The sequence below is a fragment of the Anas platyrhynchos genome, chromosome 2, assembly GCF_047663525.1.
Source record: "Anas platyrhynchos isolate ZD024472 breed Pekin duck chromosome 2, IASCAAS_PekinDuck_T2T, whole genome shotgun sequence".
NCBI classification, from domain to species: Eukaryota; Metazoa; Chordata; class Aves; order Anseriformes; family Anatidae; genus Anas; species Anas platyrhynchos.
The window spans coordinates 126,980,555-127,000,598 of NC_092588.1; the positions used below are offsets into that span (position 1 = coordinate 126,980,555).

Below are 20,044 nucleotides of genomic sequence, written 5' to 3' on the forward strand. Positions count from 1 at the left end.
GGAAGGAAGGAAGGAAGGAAGGAAGGAAGGAAGGAAGGAAGGAAGGAAGGAAGGAAGGAAGGAAGGAAGGAAGGAAGGAAGGAAGGAAGGAAGGAAGGAAGGAAGGAAGGAAGGAAGGAAGGAAGGAAGGAAGGAAGGAAGGAAGGAAGGAAGGAAGGAAGGAAGGAAAGAAAGAATTCCACTAACAGCTTCTTTTATCAAATGTTGATACTTATGAAACAGGAGACAGTTAAGCATGAGGGAAATGTTACTAATGTTACCTAGAAATAAATTTGTACTAAAATTTTTGTAGTAGCTGGAGGGTTCTACCAAGTGAGATAAATTATTAGCTGAATATGCAGATATGTTTCATGTTTGCCCTAGTCCTAATGCTGTTTCTACTGCAGAATTATTTTTTATCATGAACTAACTGCTTAATTTTTACACTTCAATGCTCTGTATAGTTAGGAAATTATTACCAAAGCCTAATGATCACAATTTTAATTTTCCATCCTTCTCTCTTGTGCTGCTACAAAAGAAAAAAAAGAAAAAAAAAATAAAAACTCTAGTGAAGATAATAGGTGAAAGTCTTGTATTGATACAGTGAGAACACCTTGATAAAGTCAAATATGCTTGTGTCATCAGCTGAAAACAGTGAGTTGGTAGTAGCATTACTGGGAAGAAGAAAATCAGATTAAATAATTAGTGTCAATTAGCCCCAGCAAAATCATTCTATAAACAATTGGTCTCTAGTGCCCTGCTTAATTACGTGAGACTTTCATCGCTTCTTATCAAGTCTGCTTTGATTTATGTTAGACTCTTGAGCATCCCAGAAGTATAATTAATTATTGCCTTGTAAATAAACCCCTGTTAATTAATGGTAGCAGAAGACAATACAGTATCTTTAAGAAGTATTCCAGTATGAAATTGTGAATATTTGAAAGCTATTTTAAATCGCAAGGGAAAAAGCTATTCACACTGTGACAGAAAGCAAGATTGTAACTAACGCACAACTAAGTAGAAACAGTGCTACAATAACTACTGTTATATTAAATAAAAAAAAATATATAAAGAAAAAAAAAGTAAAAATGTTACCTACTATAACCACTGTACACATTTACAATCTGACTTTAGATTGTAAAATCTGTCTTAAATTTAATTCTCAGTCCCTCCATTGGAAGAAATTAGTTTTTTTTTTTTGGTTTTTTTTTTTTTCAGATATAGGCAGCAAATCCAATTTCTGCAGAAGAAATGCATAGCTAAGATAAAATTCTTATTAAATGAGAATGCTTTGAAATCTCCTTCACAGACATTCTTTTCTAGATACAACAACTTAATCTGATCCAAAAGAACTACAAGAGGACAAGCCAGTAGGCGGAGAATAGAAAATCATTTCAATTGCTCAAATAAAACATATTAAATAATATGAATTGTGCTACTTGCATTTGCAGATGTTCCTCCTGTAAATCACTTGTTCTTATGACTCTTTTATTTGACATCTTTCTTACACTTGGAAAAATAAGTGCAACATCCTTCAACTTGTTTGGATTCAACATATGGCACTGCACACAGATGCTGTAGCTGCCTTCCAAACCATGTGTCCAGAATTCCCTCCCACAGAGATTGGGGAAGATGGACTGAAGGATGGATACGGGAAGAAAATGGGGGGAGAGAGACAGGGCATTCACAGGCATTTTCATCCCACCATGGTCTTGGAAATAGCTTGGACATGCATCCAGATGCTGGATTTTCCTACAGTTTCAGCATAGTGGGGTTTTTTCCTACAGTTTTCATAGTGGGGTATTAGACCATTGCCTGTTTCCTAACAAATGCCAAAACTGAACTTAACTCCATCATTTCTATTTATCTTTTCTGCATATTTTTTTTTTCCAGATTAAACAAGACCAGCTTCTTCAGCCTCTTTTTGAAAGGAAAATAGTCTAGGTTCCTGACCTTCATAATCATCTGCTGGCTCCTCTCCAGTGTCTACACATTCCTTTAGAACCAAAGAACCCAAGGTTACAGATATTTCCAGTACAACCTCCTCAGTAGATCTGCTGGCCTCGTTCCTTGCAATGTGGCCCAGCACAGGATTTGTCACATTTGCAATGAGACTGCACTTTTGGCTCATACTCAACCTGGTGTCCATGGTGGACTTCCAGACCTTTTCAGACATGTTGGTTTTCAGGCAATGGCTTTGCAGCCTGTATTAATACATGAAGTAATTCTGCCACAAGTGCACGATCCCATTGAACTTTATGAATTTTATGTTTTCTCAATCCTCAAATTGATTCCTCCTCCTGAGAGCTTCCTAGGACACTCGAACTAGCATTTACTTAAACAAGCTGAAAACTACTGTATTAAGACCAGAAACCTTACTCTGCTTCCCAATCTGACTATGGCTGAGCACCTGCCTGCCAATGGGAAGCAGCAAATGGATCCCCTGATCTGTTTTGCCTGCACATGTGGCTTTGCTTCACCTAGTAAACTGTCCTCCTCTCAACCCATGAGTTCTTGCACTTTTACCTTTCTGATTTTCTCCCCCATCCCACATGGAGAGAGCGAGTGAGCACCTGTGTGGTACTCAGCTGCCCACCAGGGCTAAGCCAAAACACATTGCAACCTATACTCTCAGCTCCCCACCATTTTCTGCATCTCCCCTGCCTGTGAGCAGCAGGTCAAGTACAGGATTACCTTGGCTGACATTTGTGCTAGAAAATTCCCTTTAGAAGCCAAGAAGTTTCCTGGATTGCTTGCACACTGCTATGCTGCCTTCACACCACATGTTTGGGTGGTTGAAATCCCCCAGGGAAGACAAGGGCGTGTAATCAAGAGATTTTTACTAGCTGTTTGTAGAAAGCCTCCTCTATTTTGTCCTTCAGAGTAACAGTAATGTGGAAGGCTGTCAGGTTTGATCTTGTAAGGAGATGCAGTCCTTCACTTGGAATTGAGGTTGCTGCTCTGTCCCCAGACTGGGACCTGACTCCTTGCATTCTAACTGTACAAAACCAACTGCCTAGAAGGTAGAAAAAAAAAAAATCTTGGAAAATCTGGACAGTGAAGGACACATTCCTTGCATCTCTTGCATAAACATCACCAGATTACAAGTGTATTTAAAAAGACAGAAAACTGTGCAGCTGTAGAAATTGTAAATGTTCTTTAAAAAAAAAAAAAAAAAAAACAACAGGCGGAACAGTCATAAAAAAAAAAAAGATTGGTATAAATGAAAATGTTGAGCCAACCCAAGTGTGACAAAGTCTGGGAGACAAAACTTCAGGTGTAGGGCTGATGCAAGTTCAGAACACTGGGTTATGCAGAGAGTTAAAGCAGACAGCAGGCACAATGACATGTTAAATTACCCACATGATGTATAGCTTAATGAACCCCCTTGTGTTGATCATGCTTGGCATTAATCAAGAGCCATGAACAGATTCCCTTATTTTCTCAATGCTGCTCTGATAAACTGCAATTTCATTTAACCTTGGACAGGAACTTTAATAGCTTCCACGGGACAACTGTCAATACTTTCCTGGGTATACAGTGATTAAACTGCAACACAAGATGCATGTCATGAATTTTCTTCGTTTGAAATTAGAATTTTCATTTTTAACAAATATTTGCATAAAATATGCTGAAGATATGGAAATATGTAAAAGGTTTACACGTTCCTTAGATAAAATGCACCAAGACAAAGTTTTTTTTTTAATAAAATAATTAACAACACACTAATTAACATATTGAGAGCTTCAAGTAACCTTCTGGTTGGGAAACAAGACAACAAAAGACAAGAATTCAAAGAAAGGCCTGACAGTATGTCCTTAAGTTAGCTCATTATGCATCAGATATTTGACAACATTACACGCTTCTTTAGCCTTTCTGCAATACTTAGAAACCAAGGGATTGGCAAAGATGGAGAAATGCTTTGTTTCTCAACTTCAGCGGTTTCTATAGAGGCCTTTGGGTGCTTTTCTTCTCTATAGCTAGAAGCTTGTTTCCCCCTAGGGTGGGTCTGCCTGCCTCAAAGGCACCACAGAAAAAAAAAAAAAAAAAAAAAAAAAGAGATCTCCAGTCTGGGTGCCTGGAGGTTACTGGCCCAGGTGAATGACAATGGAGACAAAAATTAAGATAAATATAGATTCAGTGCCTTTCCTAGGCAATCTGTTCTAACACAGCTCTACAAACAAGTTCTTTCCCCCTACGTTCATTTACAAGCTATTTTTGCTTGTAGCCACTAATGACAATGACAGAACAAAGCTGAGTCACAAGTAACTTAAAAAATTGTTATTATGAATTCATAAAAATCTTGATTTTAGGTATGAACTACAAGTATGGGAACGATTTAGGCACCATCATTTGGTTTTGTCTTTTTTTTTTTTTCCGTGTTTTCTTTTCCACAAAACCTAACTAATCTTAATGAGAACAAAATAAATTCTCCACTTTCCCAAGACTGCATTGGTAACAGTGAAAAGCCCTATTGGCAATACCAGTAGCAAAATATATGCAACAGCACCAGCTAAACTGAACTGGTGTTGACTGATGTAGTAGTTTTAGAAGCAATTGCTCTCTGCAAAATCAGCTGGCAGAGCAGTAACACCCTGAATATTTTCCAGTCTCTAAAATTCTCTTGTCCTAGTCCTAGCTTTATCACCCAGGCTGGATAAACATGGTCTGGGACTTCTAGAAATGTACATCTCACCATTAAGGCAAAATTTTCCACAGAAGACAAAATGCAGCTATAAGTTAATTAAGACCTCTTTACGTTTGATTGACTGATTGCACAATCCTGGTAATACATGAAACCTAGCTGCTCTAATCCCTCTGAGATCCCAGAGGCTGATGGCATTCAATTGGTGAGAAATGTTGTTCCTGTTCTCTCTCTAAGAACATATTATTGTTTGTGTTTCGGTGTCTGGTCATGCCAGGTGCTGTACAAATGTACAAATAAAACAGGGAAAGGACAGGAAGCAAACCAGAGACAAAGAATGACTCCATCCAGCTCAAGCACGGGCTAAGAGCAGAGATAGAAAGAGAAACCAGGGATGGGGTGAACATAATCACATCATCTAAGAGTAAACATTCTTAAACTGCACATGTGAAGGTGGGGTAGGTAAGGTTTCCAAAACCTCTAAGAGAGGATCATAACCTTCAGGCTAAAATATAGTCTTAGACAATTTCCATTTGTGCAAGCTAGCTCATCTGCAAGCAAGAATGTGAAACTCCTTGGGTAAGAAGGAAAGCAAAAAAGATCCTGCTTTTCAGCAAAGACAGAGGAAGCCTAGACAGTAAGGCAGCACTTGAAACAGGTTGACAGGATTGATGTCTGTGACATGCACAGGTTTTCAAGTACCTGTCCTGATTCAAGCAGGATATAAGCAGACTGAATCACAACTCAGACTCCTCAAACCATATTAAATCATTGGCCATACTGGTGCTAACTCACAGGCCAGAATACCAAATAACAATTTGTTGTTATTGAACTGGTGATACACCTATGAAGTGACAGTTACTGCTGGTGATTGATGACAATGGATCAAATACTTCTGTGTCACTAAGAAGGATATTTCAACAGGTCTCTGCCACAAAATGGAATGTAGCTCAGTGGGGCTTGGGAAGCCCGGGGCACTTCACACAGCAGCTCTGATGCAAAACCATGAGGTGCCCAGGAAGTTTTCTGAGCTACTCATTAGCAAATAGGAAAAGTTAACACACCAAAGGACTCTAACCATGAGGTAGCAGCAGAGAAATCTGTTTTCTTTACCTAAAAAAAAAAAAAAAAAAAAAAAAGTTAATTAGTGCTATAAATGTGGAAAAAGTATTTTTTTAAACTTAGTTTGAGACTGACCTGATGTAGTACAACCATATATAAATAATAATAATAATAAATCAGTTTATAACTTGGTTATCAGTACTGGAGTTTATTGCAAAAGGTCAAACAGTTTGCACAAAAGTTGCTTTATCATTTCCACCACTCATTTCTCAAGGTATGTCTACACTGGAGACTGAAATGAGACAGAGGTAACAGAGTTGTTTGTGGTACTGTAGGCAATCCAGCCACACCTCCAAAATACAATCTTCAGCATAGTCATATCCTCCAAGAATAGAATACTGTTTGTTTAGTTAACTGTTTGACTTGACCTGGCAGTTGCTCAGATTTTTGCTTTCAGACTTCAGTACCTCTCTATGTACCTCTCTAGGAAATTGAAAACCTTTATTTTTATTGGTTTGGGATTGAAACAAGCCTTGTATAAGATGAAAAACTGTAGTTCTGGCAATACATCACATGTCTAGGTCACACGTTGTGGGGTGAGTTGTGGCTAAGAGCTTAAACTTCAGGCTGAATTAAAGAAGGATCTGGGAAAAAGGACAATGCTGTCTTACTGAGGACTTCCATACTTTCCTTTTCTCAACTGAAGCTGTCCTAAATGCATCAAGCAAGTCATGTTCCTGTAGTTGCTGGAAGGCATTGAGAAAACTGATGTTATACAGGCTTCTTTTTTTTTTTTCCTTCACAGTTGCTCCATGAGTTATGATTAAAATTTACCCCTCCCACCAAGAAAAAGTAGTGGTAATTTGATTCAGCATTTGATACACAGAAGAAAAAAAAAAAAAAAAAAAAGCAGTCTGTGAATAACTGGAGACTTGTTATTCTCTTTTAAGGGATTGTAATGACCTGGACAGCACTTAGTATAAATTTAGAGATACTGCTGAAAGAATGCCTCGTGCGTGCACTTGAACATGAATCACACATTTTCAGCCAGACAGTTACGATCATGTACTCTGCCTTCCCACATAGCACACACTACAGGAGTTCTCCCAACAATTTCTGCCTCAAGCCACAGCTTGTGGTAGAATTGCAGTGTACCTTCAGAAAAACATGCAGTTATGATTTAACATATATAAAATTGATTGCATCCTTTGGCAATCTTTTCCACTGGTTAATTGCTCTCCCTGCTCAAAAGTTTCCAGTTTGAAAACTGCTGACTTTGGCTGCTGCCATTTAATCTAGTTATATGTGGCTTTTTTCTTTTTTTTTTCTTCTTTTTTTTTTTAAAAAAAAAAAAAAGTTTTCTTGCCTTAGCTAATATTTCACTACGCAGAGGGCTATAGACCACAGTTACGTTTCTTCTTTACCTTTTAAATAAACTAAGTAGATTAAGTTCCTTCAGGCTGTCAGTGTAAGAAGGGCTTCCAGTCATTTCTGTAGATTTCTTCTGAACCTGCTCCAATTTTCCATCATCCCTTTAAAAAGTTAATATCTTAATGAGATGCAACATTCCTATAGCAATGCTGATGTGTAGACACTATTTATTAATGATAGCCAAACCTCAGGTACCTCTCTAATATCAAGGAACATAATTTCATCTAAGAGAAAAATACATGTGAAGATGACTCAGAAAGAGTTTCTTTCATTTAATACTAAATTAATATTTTACTGGCAATTTAGCAGCCCGTCACAGTACAGTAAAGCCAGGAATAAATATGTAAAAGTTTTAATTTAAAAAGAACAGCATGAAGCTTGAAGGCTGATTTAACAGATATTGCCAAGTTTAATCACCTGATATTAAGCTGGAAAACATTTCCATGATGCCATGAGAAAACAGTGTTGGCCACCAAACTAGGGTGGAACTAATGCTGTTAGATTTTCTATGTATTGAACAAGGTAAGATTCCTGGTCCCTAACTTTTAACATATTTGACAAATCAATGTAGAAAAGAATTAAGCCAAAACAGCAAGCAATAAGCAAGAAAACTTGGAAAGTGTATTTCAGCATGACTCTCTGTAGAGTCAGCTTAACACAGGTAACAGACTCACAGTTATGCTGTGTAGCACCTCTATAAGCCATGCTGAAAAAAAGAGAGGGCTTTTCCACTTCCTTTATAATATTCAAAATACATTCAATGTCCCCTGACAAATCTAGGGATCTACTATAAATACCAGATGAAATAGCTGTAAGGCTATAGGAACATGTTTCCTTGTCAAAGATAAGGGTTATTTTGGGACAGATTTTGTGACCTTTGGTTTTGCCTAAGTTTTCCAATTGATTTGGCTGAGATTATAGATCTAAAACCCCTAGTTTATTTTGTGCTATCTTCTTCTAAATGCTTCCATAAAGAGGCCATCTACTAACCACAGGTAGGTGAGTGGCAGCTTACGCTCACCCTTTTGCCCTTCCCTCCATGCTCAGCTGGGCCGAGTCCTCATAGCATCCAGCCACCGGTGGCAGCATGAAGCTGAACAGGAGCTTCTTCCATTCTTTGTGGTTAGGATGAAAAGGGGGGGGGGGGGGGGATACTATCACCAGCCCATTCCTTGGTTTGTAGTTGAGCCACCCCAGCAGTGGCTGCTGATTCACTGCAGTTTAGTAGGGACTTGGTTATGGAACCACAGCACTCTTCAGATGAATTAGTTGTGTATCTTGAACACGGCTATGATCAGTGCTTACCCACAAGAGAACACTTTCCTCTGGTGTGGACATGGGTGTACAAGGAAGGAGGCACAGGGTTCCTCCTCACCTGTGCTAGCTACTTCCCCCAACTAAACACAGAGTCTCCACAGCCACCAGTTCTTTACTCCAAACAGAGGGAACAAGTGGGGACTATTTGCTTCCAGAATGGTCTTTTTTGCAGAGAGAAACAAGCAACCGTGCTGCCAGAGATATTCGTAATGCAGAACTATCCCTCCCCATCATGACCGGTAAAAGAAATGCAGTGTAAATCTACATATGATAAGGACATATTCAGCCCTAAAATAAGCTCATTTCATGGCATCAGTGTCAATTTAGCGATATTTTAGGGGAATTTCCAAAAGATAGGTATGCTATTTTTTCTACCATGCTAATGCTATTACCAGTTATACTCTTACATACTTAATGAACTTAGTGTATGATTGGTAAATAAAGGTTTTGATTTATTGAGCTATGTCAACCAAAGTTTAGAATTACATTTATGCTGAATTCATTTGTGCTGTTAGAGAAAAGCTTTTTGAGCAGCAGCAGTCTAAGTATTAACTAGGTGGTTGCACAAAACTCTAATGCAAGGGAGAGGAGAAAGATAAAATTGCTTTAAAGAAAAAAAGTGAAACAAGAATTCATCTACTTAGGTATGCTAGCACTGTGTCTTATTACCAGTCAAAAGTCATTGACTAACAGGAATATTAAGGCAAACTGTTCCTGAAAATGAAAACAGAATCTGCAATCCAGTCAACAGATGCAAATTACTAAGTCATTTTTTGCAAACAGATGTTTGGAATAGCTTTCTACAGGAGATATATTTAAGTAGGGAAGTGTATACACTGAAATTACTTAAGTCAATCTGTTTGCTATTTAACAGCATATTCTGAAGATCAGGTATTTTGATGACTAAAATATTGATAATGTACATTTGCATAGCACCAGTGATCTGGAAGAACCAGACCTCAAGGTGATTTAAAGATTGTAGGTCTGACTATATCCCTGAAGCCTCAGAAGAGAATGGATGATGCATACAGAAGTATAAATATAGAGATAGCTGGTACCAGTTTGTGCTTTTGCTGCTGATTCTAGCTAGAGCAAGATCATACTGCAGGTAATCCACACCAAATACATCTTAATGCAGAAGCAGGCAAGAAGAGGAACGTATTATATTAAAAATTGAAGCTCTGCTTCGACTAGAGTCTCCATCCCGTCAATAAATGCTAATGCACAGAAAATGGCAGTGTCTACATGGGACAGAGTGAGAATGCAGAAAAGAAACTAAATGAAATTGTAAATTCTGAAATGCTTGTATTGTACATAAATGTTCTGTGAGATGCCTTTGAGAAACTTGGAACACAGCAACATAAAAAGGCTTGGTGTTCATGTTCCTAACTGTTTATTCATCTTTCGTATCCACAGCACGTGCAGCAGTATTACCAATGAGTCACCAACTCCCCTTACTAACTGTCAAAGAAAGTTAGGTGTACTTAAAACTTTTGCCTGATTCAAGGTGTGCTGTGAGACAGAGTATTTCTGAAGTATTCTTGAGATCTTCTGATAGATGTCTTAGTGCATAATATTAACAAAATATAGCAGCTTTCCCTCTTCCACTCCCCCCCCCCCCCCAAAAAAAAGACACAAAAAGACAACTGTTTTGATATATTTTTCAAACTCTGAGAACTAAAAGGGAGAGAGGACCATCTTGCAGAGTATTTGTATTTCAAATACTTATCTTGGGTTATTTATATTCTTGTCACTCCCCCACCCCCAGCTAACATGGAGTCAGATTCTATTCTCAGTTAGCCCAATGAAAGTCCACTGAAATCAATGGAATTACTTTGGATTCACTCCAATGTAATGGAGAACAATGGCACTGAACATCACTATTGTGCTTTTGCACCTAAGCTGCTCCTTCAAATCATAAGTATTTAAAGACATTCTTGCTCTTTAATTTTGATGAAAATACACGTTTTCTCTTCACCTGAAAAATTTAAGTAAATAGCAATGTCCAGTCTGTTTACAGATGTATTCTGTTCCAATACACTTGGTAAATAGTCTAAATTGACCTCCCTTCCCCCCCTCCTGGTACCTGGTTCCAATCACACTCAAATCATGTTACTTATTATTCCTACTATGAAAATCATCAAATACACTAGGTAAAGATTTATTGTATCTCTTTAAGAAATAAATAATTCATTGAATACATTATCTGGAGTATTGTAGACTTTCTGAAAATCAACCAGATAGCTATTTCTTGCAGCTTATCTGGTTTAGAATGCTTTTAATCTTGGAGTAGATAATAAGTTATGTTTCTGAAAAAAAAAAAAAAAAGAAAAAAAAAGTAAAAAGGAGAGTTATGTAAATAAACAGTGAGGCATTCTCCTTAGAAAAGTCACTGTGTTCAGAAAAGCATTTAGAAATGTAAATACAATTAAGAGTTTACTTAAATCAATGCAATAATATTTTAAATTCTCTCCTGTACTGTTTTCTCTGAAATGAGCTTTAAATTAGCTTAACATGAAAATCTAACCAGGAACAGGACTACAACTAGTTTGTAACCCATCACTTCTGTTATGAAATCTGAGATAAAGTGAGACTAAAGAAAAGGGAAAGCAGATATATTTAGCTATATTAAATGACCAGTCAAAAAATAAAATTTTCATTCCAATTCTTTCCAGCACTTGAAGTGTTAAGTAGGTGACAGGTTTGAAATGACCAGATTGTGGTCTGTTCACAGATAATAGAAGACCACAGTGTTCATTGACTGCTCTAGGTCACTATGAAAATCCAAGCTTTTGGTCTTTGATCTAAAGATAGATGACACTAAAAACAGACCTACACTCTTACATGAGACAGAAGGATCCAGCAGTCTTATTTTTATTGTGAAGATCTCACAATAAATAAATATTGTGAAGATCTCACAATAAAAATCAGGATCAAGAAATCTAGTCATAATTTAGATTAGGTTTAATACAGATTACACATTTGGATCAGGTAGAATTTCCGAAAGATTGGGTTTGCATCCAAAGATATGTACAGTCAGTTTAATCTAACATCTGTGTTTTAGAATTTGATTGTTGTGGTTGTTGCCATTTCATTATAAATGAGAAAGGTATTCAGTCATGCTGAATGGGGATATTTATATGTAAATATAGGAATTTTTGCTTTGGCAATAACTTCATTTCTGGGATGGAAGTTTACGTGATTCTCCAAATGCTACATTAACCACCAAATACCCTGACACAAAATAGAGCCAAAAGACAAGCCTGTTACTCTGTCCCTGGAACACATTTAATGTCTCACTTCTACCCAGCAGCCACTACGAAACTATGCAATGAGACAAAGAAGATGGTTTGAACCAAATTCACCCCTGGAAATCAATACATTTGTTCCCAGGGTGAACTGGGCCACAGGGCTATGATGTGTAATTGGTCACTGGGTTCACTGGCACAGAACCCTTTTACATCTTCAGGAAGGGAACACGGAAACACAGAGATGATCACACAAAATATTTGTGTTGAAAGTATGTTCTTGTTGTAGATCTAAGCCCTCTAAACTTTTGAACAATCAGAGTTAAGCTTGCCTTTGCAACTTTAATTTGAGCTCATTGCACATATGCATGATAATAAGTCTTTAACTGCACAGACACATACATCATTCAGTGCATAGGATGGACGATGCTCCCTGAGTGAGCAGCTGTTCAATATTCTTTTTATTCTTATCACTCAATATGTGGCTCCATGCCTTCCTTACTGCACATCATTCAAGCCCTGTGTAGAATACTGAATTATTAATATCTTTATGGGTGTTTCTACAGCATTCTCTGCTAGGGTTTCTGAGTGCTTCCCAAACACTAATTAATTTATCTTTAAACCTGCAAAGTGAGACTGTACTATTAGACCCACTTTACAGATGGGGAACTGAAGTGCTGAGCCATTATGGTCAAGATTGATGAACATGTCCACTAATTTTGGGCCCTCAGTATGATCTGCTTAGAGACAGATTTCCAAGATGCTTAGCATTTTTATGGTACTTCATATATCTGAAGCACAAGTCCCATTGATTTCAGCAGCATCTGTGATACTCAGCACTTCTGTGAATCAGTCCTCAGTAAGTTGTGCACCCAAAATACAGAATACACATCAAGTGGCCACCTATGAAACATCTGCTTTAACCACATGAGGAGCCTGAGACTACAACAGGAACAAAATCCAGATAGACAAGAGGTCACATCTAGCATTATGACTCTGGGAGAATCCTTCCATCCACCATAACATTCAGCTGTCCTCACCCAGGGAACTTGCTTTTTCTCTATATATATTCTGGTTTCACTTATGACAGCTTCTAATTTTTTCATAACATTCCAGCTTCTCATGTGAAACCACAGTGGTTCATTCCCTAACAAACCCCATGCCAGTGCCCTGAACAAAGTAGAAATGCTGTAGAAAAAGCTGAGAGTGACTGTGAATTTAAGATTGATTCATAATATTAAGGGGGATAATTAAGGCTACCAAGGAAACTTCAGTGTGCCATTTACTAACCTCTCAGTTGAATGCATGGCCCTGCAACTTTTTAGAGTGTAGATTTTTAGTATACAGATTTTTTAGCTGCCTTTCTTTAACTTCCTGAGTAAACACAATTTCTCCTGTGCAGATCCACACTGTCATCAGGGTGACTCTTTGACGTGACTGGTTCACAACACCACCTTCTACAAATCAAGATTAAATAGGGGCAACAACAATGGTAGCTGCTGAGCTCCATATGAAGTGCACGCAACATCCTGCTAGTAGATTTTACAGCTGTTTCTTTTGCAGCTGTGAAATTTTGAGATAAATCTTGAAGAGAGTGTGTGCTAGCAGTGTCTTCCTCCTACCTTTCATGTTTTAAAGTCCATCTAGCCCTATTCAACAAAAGAATTGTAAAATTCTTAAAAAATAATAGCCTTTTGAAACTGATGGAATTGTAAGTTCTGAAGTATTTTTTTTCTTTAAACTTTTGAAAAGGTTTAAGATTTGGCAGATCCCTAGTATGTAAAATTTCCCAATTTAATGGAAAATTTATTGACATTATAAGAAGCCCAAGAAGAGAGACATAGAATAGAAACTCCTGAACTCTCTTAACACCAGAATATGGGGTGGGGGTGGACAACAACAATATATTTATTCCTGGACAAATTATGACTGTTCTCATTGTCTTGTTGCTTTGTTTTTAGTTTTGTTGTTTGCTTGTTTGTTTGTTTGTTTTTACATTACTACTCATATCTTTATCACAATCAAAGACAAAATGATTTATACTTTGATAGCTACAAGCTTTGTGTGTGTGTTGTGAGAGACAGAGAAAGGGAGAGAGAGATCGCTTTACATCTGGCTTTGTTTTATGTTTGTCTACTTGGTGATTTTCACCTTATTTGGTAGCCTGATTTTGTTGTAAGGAACATACAAGCTTTGCACTAGGATGCATTTAATACTTACCCACAGACTAGGCTAGGATTTGGCAGCTATAGCCACTGTACTCCGCTTCTTAGCAGCCTGTTGAAACTCTAATGACGGATCTAATAAGCCAGAAGTATTAGAAGGTCAGAGTGAACAACATTGCTCAGTTTGACCTTCCATTATTTATGGTTTGTCACATCAGCTATCAAAGCTCCAAGCAAGGGGCTGATAAGGAGCTGAATCAGCAGCACAGGCATGACACCGCAACATTCTCGCATTGTGTGAGTAGTGACCCTGCGTTTTGGTGACCTGTGCAACCACCCATGACACACGTCCCTAAAGGTGGTCCCTGCCTGTTCACTGCTTCATGTAAAAATGCTTTCTGTGAAGTTGAGGACTAACAATACAGTTGGCATTCATTCAACTACTTTTTTTTTTTCTTTTCCTTAAAAGGTCTAGACCCACAAATAATCTTTGGGTTCAAGGGCTCCTCTTTTCTTAATAGATATATTTTCACCCTGTTCAGACCACAGTTTAACCATTAGCTAAATTATGTTGTGCAAAAAATCTAGAAATGCAGTCTAGAAATCAGGGGCAATCACAACTCCTTCACCTCAGACAGAGGGAGCTCACCCAAGCAGCAAAACTGCTTGAGGGAGCTGGAAAGAGTGATTCACAGCCTGAAGTAGACTCCTGTCTGTATTTTAGTACAGATCAAAAGGGACTGGAATAAGACTGAAACAATTCTGTTGGTGAATTATGCAGTCTTTGGTATGATACATCTTAATTGGGATCACTGGGACAGCAAAAGGTCATCTACTGGAACAATTTCCATAAGGTAGTTGTCTAGCTGTGGGATGGCATGGATGCAAAAGACTAAGAAACCAGTGATCCAACTGTGATCCAAGCTGGAGATTGATGTAAGACCGCTGTCTCAGTAATAGTCATTCCAAAGTTGTTTACTTGTATGTAGATCAGGGTAACTATGTTAACAGCCCTGTTTGCCTTGTTGCATTATTTTTTATAATTTCTAAGTGATAATGCAAATTTGAATGTTGTTTTAAAGGATCCTAATGTAATTGATAGTGGTAAGTTTTCCTGGAAGCTGTCTGACAATATAATCTTAGTCAGGTCATTAAAGGCTGCAAATTTGTCTCTGTCTACTTCACTTAATTTCACTTAATCATGAAAACACACCTTTGAAGGTTGCCAATCCAAAGCACAAACTACATGTCATAATTAATAAGGAATTTAAGTGTGATTCCTTTTCATAGGACAAAGACAGATGCTCTGAGTTACTTCAGTTTCTTTGTACTCATTAAACTCTTCCTAAGCTTATTAACTTTCAGGATCTGCCTCCCTGGAAAGATTTGGGGGTGTTACTCAGTCATAATACCCCAGGGCTGGTTACAATATTGATAACTCTTGCAATTTTATTGTGAGTGTCACAATATTTGATGTTTGTCCCGAGCTTCAGATCTGAGAAAAAAATACTCTTGCAAAAAGCTCATCTCTCAATAAAAAGGCATAACAACAAAACAAAATTTTGCTGTGCAGTCTCACAAAAAAAAAAAATAATAAAATAAAAAAGGCTTAACATGACTGCACTCCCCAAACTCATAAACCAGAAGGAAAATGCAAAATATTTAATTTGTATCATCTCATGAAAAGGCTGTGAAAAACTGGCAATGGTTTGTTTGCCTTCTGTTCTAATGTCCAGGAAAAATTCTACACACAGTGATGTGGAGAAAACTTACTGGGATATTTCCACTGGAAAATGAAATTTACAGGCTAGAGTTGACTTAATTTATGATGTTAACAGGGCTGTCTTTTCTGAGCAATGAGATAGCCAACAGCTAACTCACCTACTTGTTGGTTCCCCCAGCAGACACAAGTAGAAAGATGTCCCATCTTTAGGTTGTCTAGCAACTGTCCTTCCTTTAAGCTACTGTCCTTTTGACTAAAAACTTACTTTTGGATATCAGATTCCAACACTATGGAGCTAGAAGTGCAGAAACCTGTACACCTAACCAAAAACCACCAAATCAATTGCTGGCTCCAAGAACTGGGGGCTAGATGAAGACAAGTATGTCACTCCACACGGCATAGAGAAAAGTTTGGTTGGTGTGTGTAAAGAGAGGAACCAGCCTTCTGTTTCAGTTCCATATCCAGACAGACTGAGGGGGAAAGGAGGAGCTCATCATGCATGACTCTCTTCTTCAGTGTAGATTTCCTATTTCTGTTTTTGCTTTTGTTTTGTTTTCTGAATTCTACAATAGTGCCTGTTGACGTAAGATTCTTTTCCTATCCATAAATAGCCAGCACCAATAACAATTTTTTTATTTGATCTTTTTATGAAAGCTTGGACATAATTTTTGCAGTTGGTGATGCCACTTTAAAGTCTTCCACAAACACAATCTTATATGGCATATAGCCATGGCCCAGTAGTTCTCATTGTTCTAGGACTTTCTAACAGTAAATTCCTTGGAGTTAGACTGGTGCATCTGCAGAAAATGTAACTCGTTTATTTTTAATTAGAAAATCCTAAATGGATCAAAAACAAATTTGTTGAGAAACTGCTTCCTTTTTTGCTGTCATTCTTCTGTGCCTATGATCAGCAGATAAACGTTAAGTAACACACTTGAATCTAAGTAGGAGGTAACAGCATGACTGTGCAGCTGAGCTGTTCTTTCAGCAGCAGCCATGGATGCAAGCCAACTCAAAATCACCCGTAACCACAGGCTAACCATCACCATAGGTGTGACAGGGAGCCTGAAGGCCTAACATCAGTTTGTAGATTACCCTGGACAGCAGAGCTGGGTCTCACAGTGCCTAAAGCCCTCCGAGCATTCTGCACTTTGTGATGCTTTCCCCAAATCTTGGGACTGTGAAGTTTAAATTGCAGGTGAGAGAGCTGCATACCTAAAGCAATTGCTACTGGTTGGGACTCTGAGTATTAGTGCAGTAGTTCTTAATTGTTATAAGAAAAGTAACATACAATCTACTATTGACTACTAGTCTGTTATTGGAAGAGAATTCACTCAATAAATTACTTAAAATTCTTTTATATTTTTTTTTTTTGCTTTTGACTAATTTGCTAGATATTAAACCAATGGACCGGTGAGGATAAGAGTTGAAATATTTTTAATTTTTTTGTGGTAGCATTTTCTTCCCAGCTTCTTCCCCTCCTCCCCCTTCCTTTCCTTCTCTCTTCTTGTCCATACAGACATATCTTAATAGATGTCATTTTTGAGCTTATAAGGAATACATTTATTTACATCCCTTGTTTTCATCTTCATCCAGCACTCAGCAGTTGTAGCATAACTCCCAACCTGTAAGAATAAATATTTTCTGCTTTACACTCATGTATAAATTTGTGATTTACATGTCCATACGCCATACAACTTTGTATAAATTATTGCTAACCACTTTAAATACAATTAAAATGCATTCTATTAACAAACACAAGTTCAGAATGAACTAATTAGACATTAAAGAAAAAAGAAAGAAAAAAAAAAGCACATAGGAGGATTGAATTTCCAAAGACCATTTAAACTGCAAATTCTGCTATTCAAGCAGTGGGAAAACAATACAATTACATGCAAGAGCTTGTAGAGACTTGCTTAATGCATGATGAACACGCTGACCAAACACTCAGTCCTCCTACCTCTCTATCCCAGAAGTATCTGAAAGGAACAGGACAGCTGTAGTCTTCCTGATTTTGGGCCATCGCAGAGAATGGGATGACAGATGTTGAGCTATTCTTTCAGTGCAGGCGGGAACTCCTCTCTGTCAAACAAAGAAGATTGACAGTCTCAGAGCCCAGTTTATTTGTATAAAAAAGCCAGCTGCTTCTTTAACAGTTGCAGGCGGTATCCCTAGCATAGCAGAAAGTAGATGAATACATTAATAACTGCGAACATGATGTTATCTGTTGAATGATTCTGTGGAAACAGTAATTCCACAAAAAAAAAAAAAAAAAAAAAAAAAAAAGTAGCATAGACTTAACGTCAGTTTCCCCCACAGAGTGAAATGTGTCATTACTGCAGAACATACCAGGTTCCTAAATTCGTATTTGATGCCATCCTCGAGTTCTGTGTGATATCTCATTAGTACCTATCACTATTGTATAAGAAATCTTGACTGCCTTCTATATAAAGAAATAAATTTAAACTTTCTGCCTAGAGGGCAAGTTTTTTCAATGTAAACAGATTTCTAATTTACCAATGAATGGACTTTAACCACTTCAGAAAATCCATTTAGCTATTCAATATCTCTTTTATCTACTTTTAATATAGTGTGATACAAGGTGATATTTAAAGGGTACTTCTTTACAGCACCATTCAATTTTTCATTAGCCAAGAACGTCGAAGGAAGAAATAGTTCATTCCATAAAATAGAGAAGTCAATTTTGAATGGCGGTATTTGAAAAAATACCGAGTCAGCATACAGACGAATTATGTCCCAATTACAAACATTTAGCAGTCATTAAAACTGCAGATTCCTTTAATTGACGATCATCATACTGAAGCCTACATACTCAGATCCGAGCATGGGGAAGCATATGAAATAATTTTGCTACTATCTGTCAGCGTAGGCTTCGCTTGCATGGAAAAGGAAAGAAAGAAGGGAAGAAGTGAAGAAGAAAGGAAGAGGGACGAAGGGAAAGAAAAGTAAGATTTGCGTGTTGACAATGACGATGTTAAAAACTCTCGTGCTCTGCAGACAGCAGCGCACCAAGGCGGCCTGGGGAAGAAGGAGGTACGGAAGGTGGGCCCGGTCTGTGTGTGCAGCTCTGGGACTGGGCTTTATGCAGACAGCCCCTGAGAAGCCCTGGTGCAGCCGGGAGCCCGCGGAGCGGGGCGAGCCCCCAGCCCCACGCGGGGCTCCCGGCCTTTTCCAGCCTTTGGGGCTTTCCGCACCTCCTGGAAGAAGCCTCGGCCCCGGGGGGGGACCCGGGGAGGGCCGCGTGTGCGCGGGGCGGGCCGGGGCCTTCACCCGGCCCGCCCCAACCGCCCCCCGGCAGTGGGACCCCGCTCGGCCGGGGCTGGCGTCGGCGGCCCGGCCTCCCCCGCCCCGCTCCCCGCCCCGCTCCCCGCTCCCCGGCCGCCTGTGAGGGCGCCGCTCCCGCCGAGAGGGCGGAGCGGGGCGGGAGCGGGCGGCGGGGGGCGGAGGGGGGCCGGCCGGGGAGGGCCGAGCTCGCCTCGGCCTTTTGTGCTGCGCCCTCCCCGCCTGTCAGCGCGGGGGGCGAGCGTGATTGAGAGGGAGGGTCGCGGCCGGCCGGTGGGGAGGGCGTGTGAGGGAGCTCCGGGAGCGGGCAGGGCGCCGGGGGGCGGCTGAGGGGCTCAGCCACCCTGAGGGGTGGCAGGATCACGGCTGCCGCCCCACAGACGGCCCGGGCCGGGCAGGTGTGAGGGTGCTGCTTCTCCACACGCTGCGCCACCTCCACCTTGGCCTGAGCGTCTATCTAAGTGTTATTTTTTTCCCCACCCAGTGACAACCCCGTCTCCCACTGTGGAAAAGTTATTTCACCTTTTTATTTGCCCTTTCTGTAAAACAGGCAGCGTCAGTGAAGCCGGGCTGAGACTTTGCTCCGTGTCTGAAGAACGATTTTCCATCAGCACAATGAGCGGCCTTTCAGAGGAGCGACAAGTTTTACTGCCAGCCGCATCCGCCGTGCTGAGGGTCGCTGCGGCCTTTTATCTTGTAGCTCTTGTGCAGCGCAGTTGTTAGACAATTAGCTAAACATACCGGGAGCAATGGCATTGGCCTCTCCTTGTGCAGGCCTAAATGCTCGGAGCCTGCCGGATCTAAAATGTCAGCCTGTGTGTTCGTTTGGGAGCCAAGCTCCCGGGCTTTGCACCGCTCTGACGGCTTCTGCCATTTCCAGAGGCCGCACTGTGCCTTGTGTCCATCAGAGACCTCTTCCCCTTCACTGCTGGACCGATTATGTTTTTTTCCACTTAGTTATGACAGAAATGCTGGATCCAAAGTCATTCAGAGCTTACCTGTTTGTCCACAGTTGTTGGGTATACCCTGGCACCCTCTTGACAGATACTGCAAGGAATAGGGTGGTGATCCCTATCCAAAGGAAAAGAAACAGCCCCATGTTTTGGATCTCGGTGGAGACAGACTCCTCTGAGAAATGTTATGGGCATCACAAGCCAGCACGATTAAAAAA

At 39.5% G+C, this 20,044-nt stretch overlaps 1 long non-coding RNA gene across 2 annotated transcripts; it reads right to left on the reverse strand.

Moving 5' to 3' along the window:
- Positions 1–16,989: 16,989 nt before the first annotated feature.
- Positions 16,990–19,740, reverse strand: LOC140001598 (uncharacterized). 2 transcript variants are annotated; one of them, XR_011806979.1, is made up of 3 exons: positions 19,396–19,740; positions 17,531–17,652; positions 16,990–17,195 (listed from the first exon to the last, which is right to left on the reverse strand). It is a non-coding gene; the product is annotated as an uncharacterized lncRNA (long non-coding RNA). The 2 variants fall into 2 exon arrangements; XR_011806978.1 differs by having other exon boundaries at positions 18,786–19,740.
- Positions 19,741–20,044: the final 304 nt, after the last annotated feature.